Here is a 10095-nt window from a genome sequence, read left to right as displayed (position 1 = left end):
CAGAATTATGTTGCACGAAGCACAATTTCACATCATTCTGGGTTCATTTGTGTGAAAACAAGGTCCAATCAGGCTGAAACGTTACAGGAAGGTAGAATCTATTGAGTTGTAAGTGATCTGAACGTTTCATGATGATAGCCCTTTCCTAAGGGGGTCAAACCATGTCCCAAAGGTCACCAGATCTGGTGTCATTTAAAGAAGTAGTCCAGTTACACATTTGTGGGCTTATAACTTGGCTTCTGAATGTCCTAGAGAGGTCAGGTTTTTTTTAGTGTACTCCAATCAACAGCCCCTACAACCACAAAAAGGAATGGAGTCATTAGCACTTATGGTTTGTAAATATCACCCAGAATTATGTTGCACGAAGCACAATTTCACATCATTCTGGGTCCATTTGTGTTAAAACAAGGTCCAATCAGGCTGAAACATTATAGGAAGGTAGAATCTATTAAGTTGAAAGTGATCTGAACGTTTCATGATGATAGCACTTCCCTAAGGGGGTCAAACCATGTCCCAAAGGTCACCGGATCTGGTGTCTAAAGAAGTAGTCCAGTTACAAATTTGTGGGCTTATAACTTGGCTTCTGAATGTCCTAGAGAGATCAGGTTGTTTTTAGTATACTCCAATCAACAGCCCCTACAACCACAAAAATGAATAAAGTCATTAGACTTATGGTTTTTAAATGGCACCCAGAATTATGATGCACGAAGCACAATTTCACATCATTCTGGGTTCATTTGTGTAAAAACAAGGTCCAATCAGGCTGAAACAATACAGGAAGGTAGAATCTATTGAGTTGTAAGTGATCTGAACGTTTCATGATGATCGCACATTCCTATAGGGGGCCAAACCATGTCCCAAAGGTCACCGGATCTGGTGTCAATTTAAAGTAGTAGTCCAGTTACACATTTGTGGGCTTAAACCTTGGCTTCTGAATGTCCTAGAGCGATCAGATTTTTTAGTGTACTCCAATCAACAGCCCCTACAACCACAAAAAGGAATGGAGACATTAGCACTTATGGTTTTTAAATGGCACCCAGAATTATGTTGCACGAAGCACAATTTCACATCATTCTGGGTTCATTTGTGTAAAAACAAGGTCCAATCAGGCTGAAACAATACAGGAAGGTAGAATCTATTGAGTTGTAAGTGATCTGAACGTTTCAAGATGATCGCACATGCCTATAGGGGGTCAAACCATGTCCCAAATGTCACCGGGCCTGGTGTTACTTTAAAGAAGTAGTCCAGTTACACCTTTGTGGGCTTATAACTTGGCTTCTGAATGTCCTAGAGAGGTTAGGTTTGTTTTAGTGTACTCTAATCAAAAGCCCCTACAACCACAAAAAGGAATGGAGTCATTAGCACTTATGGTTTGTAAATGGCACCCAGAATTACGTTGCACGAAGCACAATTTCACATCATTCTGGGTTCATTTGTGTGAAAACAAGGTCCAATCAGGCTGAAACGTTACAGGAAGGTAGAATCTATTGAGTTGTAAGTGATCTGAACGTTTCATGATGATAGCACTTTCCTAAGGGGGTCAAACCATGTCCCAAAGGTCACCGGATCTGGTGTCAATTTAAAGAAGTAGTCCAGTTACACATTTGTGGGCTTATAACTTGGCTTCTGAATGTCCTAGAGAGATCAGGTTTGTTTTAGTGTACTCCAATCAACAGCCCCTACAACCACAAAAAGGAATGGAGTCGTTAGCACTTATGGTTTGTAAATGGCACCCAGAATTATGTTGCACAAAGCACAATTTCACATCATTCTGGGTCCATTTGTGTGAAAAGAAGGTCCAATCAGGCTGAAACATTACAGGAAGGTAGAATCTATTAAGTTGTAAGTGATCTGAACGTTTCATGATGATAGCACTTCCCTAAGGGGGTCAAACCATGTCCCAAAGGTCACCGGATCTGGTGTCTAAAGAAGTAGTCCAGTTACACATTTGTGGAATTTTAACTTGGCTTCTGAATGTCCTAGAGAGATCAAGTTTGTTTTAGTGTACTCCAATCAACAGCCCCTACAACCACAAAAGGAATGGAGTCATTAGCACTTATGGTTTGTAAATGGCACCCAGAATTATGTTGCACGAAGCACAATTTCACATCATTCTGGGTCCATTTGTGTGAAAACAAGGTCCAATCAGGCTGAAACGTTACAAGAAGGTAGAATCTATTGAGTTGTAAGTGATCTGATCGTTTCATGATGATCTCACATTCCCATAGGGGGTCAAACCATGTCCCAAAGGTCACCGGGCCTGGTGTCACTTTAAAGAAGTAGTCCAGTTACACCTTTGTGGGCTTATAACTTGGCTTCTGAATGTCCTAGAGAGGTCAGGTTTGTTTTAGTGTACTCCAATCAACAGCCCCTACAACCACAAAAAGGAATGGAGTCATTAGCACTTATGGTTTGTAAATGGCACCCAGAATTATGTTGCACGAAGCACAATTTCACATCATTCTGGGTCCATTTGTGTGAAAACAAGGTCCAATCAGGCTGAAACGTTACAGGAAGGTAGAATCTATTGAGTTGTAAGTGATCTGAACGTTTCATGATGATAGCACTTTCCTAAGGGGGTCAAACCATGTCCCAAAGGTCACCGGATCTGGTGTCAATTTAAAGTAGTAGTCCAGTTACACATTTGTGGAGTTATAACTTGGCTTCTGAATGTCCTAGAGAGATCAGGTTTGTTTTAATGTACTCCAATCAACAGCCCCTACAACCACAAAAAGGAATGGAGTCATTAGCATTTATGGTTTGTAAATGGCACCCAGAATTATGTTGCACGAAGCACAATTTCACATCATTCTGGGTTCATTTGTGTGAAAACAAGGTCCAATCCGGCTGAAACGTTACAGGAAGGTAGAATCTATTGAGTTGTAAGTGATCTGAACGTTTCATGATGATAGCACTTTCCTAAGGGGGTCAAACCATGTCCCAAAGGTCACCGGATCTGGTGTCAATTTAAAGAAGTAGTCCAGTTACACATTTGTGGGCTTATAACTTGGCTTCTGAATGTCCTAGAGCGATCAGGTTTGCTTTAGTGTACTCCAATCAACAGCCCCTACAACCACAAAAAGGAATGGAGTCATTAGCACTTATGGTTTGTAAATGGCACCCAGAAATATGTTGCACGAAGCACAATTTCACATCATTCTGGGTCCATTTGTGTGAAAACAAGGTCCAATCAGGCTGAAACGCTACAAGAAGGTAGAATCTATTGAGTTGTAAGTGATCTGAACGTTTCAAGATGATCGCACATTCCTATAGGGGGTAAAACCATGTCCCAAAGGTCACCGGGCCTGGTGTCACTTTAAAGAAGTAGTCCAGTTACACCTTTGTGGGCTTATAACTTGGCTTCTGAATGTCCTAGAGAGGTCAGGTTTGTTTTAGTGTACTCCAATCAACAGCCCCTACAACCACAAAAAGGAATGGAGTCATTAGCACTTATGGTTTGTAAATGGCACCCAGAATTATGTTGCACGAAGCACAATTTCACATCATTCTGGGTTCATTTGTGTGAAAACAAGGTCCAATCAGGCTGAAACGTTACAGGAAGGTAGAATCTATTGAGTTGTAAGTGATCTGAACGTTTCATGATGATAGCCCTTTCCTAAGGGGGTCAAACCATGTCCCAAAGGTCACCGGATCTGGTGTCATTTAAAGAAGTAGTCCAGTTACACATTTGTGGGCTTATAACTTGGCTTCTGAATGTCCTAGAGAGATCAGGTTTGTTTTAGTATACTCCAATCAACAGCCCCTACAACCACAAAAAGGAATGGAGTCATTAGACTTATGGTTTTTAAATGGCACCCAGAATTATGATGCACGAAGCACAATTTCACATCATTCTGGGTTCATTTGTGTAAAAACAAGGTCCAATCAGGCTGAAACAATACAGGAAGGTAGAATCTATTGAGTTGTAAGACATCTGAACGTTTCATGATGATCGCACATTCCTATAGGGGGTCAAACCATGTCCCAAAGGTCACCGGATCTGGTGTCAATTTAAAGTAGTAGTCCAGTTACACATTTGTGGGCTTAAACCTTGGCTTCTGAATGTCCTAGAGCGATCAGATTTTTTTTAGTATACTCCAATCAACAGCCCCTACAACCACAAAAAGGAATGGAGTCATTAGACTTATGGTTTTTAAATGGCACCCAGAATTATGATGCACGAAGCACAATTTCACATCATTCTGGGTTCATTTGTGTGAAAACAAGGTACAATCAGGCTGAAACGTTACAGGAAGGTAGAATCTATTGAATTGTAAGTGATCTGAACGTTTCATGATGATAGCACTTTCCTAAGGGGGTCAAACCATGTCCCAAAGGTCACCGGGCCTGGTGTCACTTTAAAGAAGTAGTCCAGTTACACCTTTGTGGGCTTATATCTTGGCTTCTGAATATCCTAGAGAGGTCAGGTTTGTTTTAGAGTACTCCAATTAGCAGCCCCCATTACCACTAAAAGGAATGAAGTCATTAGCATTTATGGTTTGTAAATGGCACCCAGAATTATGTTGCACGAAGCACAATTTCACATCATTCTGGGTCAATTTGTGTGAAAACAAGGTCCAATCCGGCTGAAACGCTACAAGAAGGTAGAATCTATTGAGTTGTAAGTGATCTGAACGTTTCAAGATGATCGCACATTCCTATAGGGGGTCAAACCATGTCCCAAAGGTCACCGGGCCAAGTGTCACTTTAAAGAAGTAGTCCAGTTACACCTTTGTGGGCTTATAACTTGGCTTCTGAATGTCCTAGAGAGATCAGGTTTGTTTTAGTATACTCCAATCAACAGCCCCTACAACCACAAAAAGGAATGGAGTAATTAGCACTTATGGTTTGTAAATGGCACCCAGAATTATGTTGCACGAAGCACAATTTCACATCATTCTGGGTTCATTTGTGTGAAAACAAGGTCCAATCAGGCTGCAACGTTACAAGAAGGGAGAATCTATTTAGTTGTAAGTGATCTGAACGTTTCATGATGATAGCGCTTTCCTAAGGGGATCAAACCATGTCCCAAAGGTCACCGGATCTGGTGTCAATTTAAAGAAGTAGTCCAGTTACACATTTGTGGGCTTATAACTTGGCTTCTGAATGTCCTAGAGAGATCAAGTTTGTTTTAGTGTACTCCAATCAACAGCCCCTACAACCACAAAAGGAATGGAGTCATTAGCACTTATGGTTTGTAAATGGCATCCAGAATTATGTTGCACGAAGCACAATTTCACATCATTCTGGGTCCATTTGTGTGAAAACAAGGTCCAATCAGGCAGAAACGTTACAAGAAGGTAAAATCTATTGAGTTGTAAGTGATCTGAACGTTTCATGATGATCTCACATTCCCATAGGGGGTCAAACCATGTCCCAAAGGTCACCGGGCCTGGTGTCACTTTAAAGAAGTAGTCCAGTTACACCTTTGTGGGCTTATAACTTGGCTTCTGAATGTCCTAGAGAGGTCAGGTTTGTTTTAGTGTACTCCAATCAACAGCCCCTACAACCACAAAAAGGAATGGAGTCATTAGCACTTATGGTTTGTAAATGGCACCCAGAATTATGTTGCACGAAGCACAATTTCACATCATTCTGGGTCCATGTGTGTGAAAACAAGGTCCAATCAGGCTGAAACGTTACAGGAAGGTAGAATCTATTGAGTTGTAAGTGATCTGAACGTTTCATGATGATTGCACTTTCCTAAGGGGGTCAAACCATGTCCCAAAGGTCACCGGATCTGGTGTCAATTTAAAGTAGTAGTCCAGTTACACATTTGTGGACTTATAACTTGGCTTCTGAATGTCCTAGAGAGATCAGGTTTGTTTTAATGTACTCCAATCAACAGCCCCTACAACCACAAAAAGGAATGGAGTCATTAGCATTTATGGTTTGTAAATGGCACCCAGAATTATGTTGCACGAAGCACAATTTCACATCATTCTGGGTTCATTTGTGTGAAAACAAGGTCCAATCCGGCTGAAACGTTACAGGAAGGTAGAATCTATTGAGTTGTAAGTGATCTGAACGTTTCATGATGATAGCACTTTCCTAAGGGGGTCAAACCATGTCCCAAAGGTCACCGGATCTGGTGTCAATTTAAAGAAGTAGTCCAGTTACACATTTGTGGGCTTATAACTTGGCTTCTGAATGTCCTAGAGCGATCAGGTTTGCTTTAGTGTACTCCAATCAACAGCCCCTACAACCACAAAAAGGAATGGAGACATTAGCACTTATGGTTTTTAAATGGCACCCAGAATTATGTTGCACGAAGCACAATTTCACATCATTCTGGGTTCATTTGTGTGAAAACAAGGTCCAGTCAGGCTGAAACAATACAGGAAGGTAGAATCTATTGAGTTGTAAGTGATCTGAACGTTTCATGATGATCGCACTTTCCTAAGGGGGTCAAACCATGTCCCAAAGGTCACTGGATCTGGTGTCACTTTAAAGAAGTAGTCCAGTTACACATTTGTGGGCTTATAACTTGGCTTCTGAATGTCCTAGAGAGGTCAGGGTTGTTTTAGTGTACTCCAATCAACAGCCCCTACAACCACAAAAAGGAATGGAGTCATTAGCACTTATGGTTTTTAAATGGCACCCAGAATTATGTTGCACGAAGCACAATTTCACATCATTCTGGGTTCATTTGTGTGAAAACAAGGTCCAATCAGGCTGAAACGTTACAGGAAGGTAGAATCTACTGAGTTGTAAGTGATCTGAACGTTTCATGATGATAGCACTTTCCTAAGGGGGTCAAACGATGTCCCAAAGATCACCGGATCTGGTGTCAATTTAAAGAAGTAGTCCAGTTACACATTTGTGGGCTTATAACTTGGCTTCTGAATGTCCTAGAGAGATCAGGTTTGTTTTAGTGTACTCCAATCAACAGCCCCTACAACCACAAAAATGAATGGAGTCATTAGCACTTATGGTTTGTAAATGGCACCCAGAATTATGTTGCACGAAGCACAATTTCACATCATTCTGGGTCCATTTGTGTGAAAACAAGGTCCAATCAGGCTGAAACGCTACAAGAAGGTAGAATCTATTGAGTTGTAAGTGATCTGAACGTTTCAAGATGATCGCACATTCCTATAGGGGGTAAAACCATGTCCCAAAGGTCACCGGGCCTGGTGTCACTTTAAAGAAGTAGTCCAGTTACACCTTTGTGGGCTTATAACTTGGCTTCTGAATGTCCTAGAGAGGTTAGGTTTGTTTTAGTGTACTCCAATCAACAGCCCCTACAACCACAAAAAGGAATGGAGTAAATAGCACTTATGGTTTGTAAATGGCCCCCAGAATTATGTTGCACGAAGCACAATTTCACATCATTCTGGGTCCATTTGTGTGAAAACAAGGTCCAATCAGGCTGAAACGTTACAGGAAGGTAGAATCTATTGAGTTGTAAGTGATCTGAACGTTTCATGATGATAGCACTTTCCTAAGGGGGTCAAACCATGTCCCAAAGGTCACCGGATCTGGTGTCAATTTAAAGAAGTAGTCCAGTTACACATTTGTGGGCTTATAACTTGGCTTCTGAATGTCCTAGAGACATCAGGTTTGTTTTAGTATACTCCAATCAACAGCCCCTACAACCACAATAAGGAATGGAGTCATTAGCACTTATGGTTTTTAAATGGCACCCAGAATTATGTTGCACGAAGCACAATTTCACATCATTCTGGGTTCATTTGTGTGAAAACAAGGTACAATCAGGCTGAAACGTTACAGGAAGGTAGAATCTATTGAATTGTAAGTGATCTGAACGTTTCATGATGATAGCACTTTCCTAAGGGGGTCAAACCATGTCCCAAATGTCACCGGGCCTGGTGTCACTTTAAAGAAGTAGTCCAGTTACACCTTTGTGGGCTTATAACTTGGCTTCTGAATATCCTAGAGAGGTCAGGTTTGTTTTAGAGTACTCCAATTAGCAGCCCCATTACCACTAAAAGGAATGAAGTCATTAGCATTTATGGTTTGTAAATGGCACCCAGAATTATGTTGCACGAAGCACAATTTCACATCATTCTAGGTTCATTTGTGTGAAAACAAGGTCCAATCAGGCTGAAACGTTACAGGAAGGTAGAATCTATTTAGTTGTAAGTGATCTGAACGTTTCATGATGATAGCACTTTCCTAAGGGGGTCAAACCATGTCCCAAAGGTCACCGGGCCTGGTGTCACTTTAAAGAAGTAGTCCAGTTACACATTCGTGGGCTTATAACTTGGCTTCTGAATGTCCTAGAGAGATCAGGTTTGTTTTAATGTACTCCAATCAACAGCCCCTACAACCACAAAAAGGAATGGAGTCATTAGCATTTATGGTTTGTAAATGGCACCCAGAATTATGTTGCACGAAGCACAATTTCACATCATTCTGGGTTCATTTGTGTGAAAACAAGGTCCAATCAGGCTGAAACGTTACAGGAAGGTAGAATCTATTTAGTTGTAAGTGATCAGAACGTTTCATGATGATAGCGCTTTCCTAAGGGGATCAAACCATGTCCCAAAGGTCACCGGATCTGGTGTCAATTTAAAGAAGTAGTCCAGTTACACATTTGTGGGCTTATAACTTGGCTTCTGAATGTCCTAGAGAGATCAGGTTTGTTTTAATGTACTCCAATCAACAGCCCCTACAACCACAAAAAGGAATGGAGATATTAGCACTTATGGTTTGTAAATGGCACCCAGAATTATGTTGCACGAAGCACAATTTCACATCATTCTGGGTTCATTTGTGTGAAAACAAGGTCCAATCAGGCTGAAACGTTACAGGAAGGTAGAATCTATTGAGTTGCAAGTGATCTGAACGTTTCATGATGATAGCACTTTCCTAAGGGGGTCAAACCATGTCCCAAAAGTCACCGGATCTGGTGTCAATTTAAAGAAGTCGTCCATTTACACATTTGTGGGCTTATAACTTGGCTTCTGAATGTCCTAGAGAGATCAGGTTTGTTTTAGTGTACTCCAATCAACAGCCCCTACAACCACAAAAAGGAATGGAGTCATTAGCACTTATGGTTTGTAAATGGCACCCAGAATTATGTTGCACGAAGCACAATTTCACATCATTCTGGGTCCATTTGTGTGAAAACAAGGTCCAATCAGGCTGAAACGCTACAAGAAGGTAGAATCTATTGAGTTGTAAGTGATCTGAACATTTCAAGATGATCGCACATTCCTATAGGGGGTAAAACCATGTCCCAAAGGTCACCGGGCCTGGTGTCACTTTAAAGTAGTAGTCCTGTTACACCTTTTGGGCTTATAACTTGGCTTCTGAATGTCCTAGAGAGGTTAGTTTGTTTTAGTGTAGTCCAATCAACAGCCCCTAAAACCACAAAAAGGAATGGAGTCATTAGCACTTATGGTTTGTAAATGGCACCCAGAATTATGTTGCACGAAGCACAATTTCACATCATTCTGGGTTCATTTGTGTGAAAACAAGGTCCAATCAGGCTGAAACGTTACAGGAAGGTAGAATCTATTGAGTTGTAAGTGATCTGAACGTTTCATGATGATAGCACTTTCCTAAGGGGGTCAAACCATGTCCCAAAGGTCACCGGATCTGGTGTCAATTTAAAGAAGTAGTCCAGTTACACATTTGTGGGCTTATAACTTGGCTTCTGAATGTCCTAGAGAGATCAGGTTTGTTTTAGTGTACTCCAATCAACAGCCCCTACAACCACAAAAAGGAATGGAGTCATTAGCACTTAAGGTTTGTAAATGGCACCCAGAATTATGTTGCACGAAGCACAATTTCACATCATTCTGGGTTCATTTGTGTGAAAACAAGGTCCAATCAGGCTGAAACGTTACAGGAAGGTAGAATCTATTGAGTTGTAAGTGATCTGAATGTTTCATGATGATAGCACTTTCCTAAGGGGGTCAAACCATGTCCCAACGGTCACCGGATCTGGTGTCAATTTAAAGTAGTAGTCCAGTTACACATTTGTGGGCTTATAACTTGTCTTCTGAATGTCCTAGAGAGATCAGGTTTGTTTTAATGTACTCCAATCAACAGCCCCTACAACCACAAAAAGGAATGGAGTCATTAGCACTTATGGTTTGTAAATGGCACCCAGAATTATGTTGC

This window comes from Nothobranchius furzeri, chromosome 13 (assembly GCF_043380555.1).
Source record: "Nothobranchius furzeri strain GRZ-AD chromosome 13, NfurGRZ-RIMD1, whole genome shotgun sequence".
Taxonomy (NCBI): domain Eukaryota; kingdom Metazoa; phylum Chordata; class Actinopteri; order Cyprinodontiformes; family Nothobranchiidae; genus Nothobranchius; species Nothobranchius furzeri.
This window is presented reverse-complemented; position numbering follows the sequence as displayed.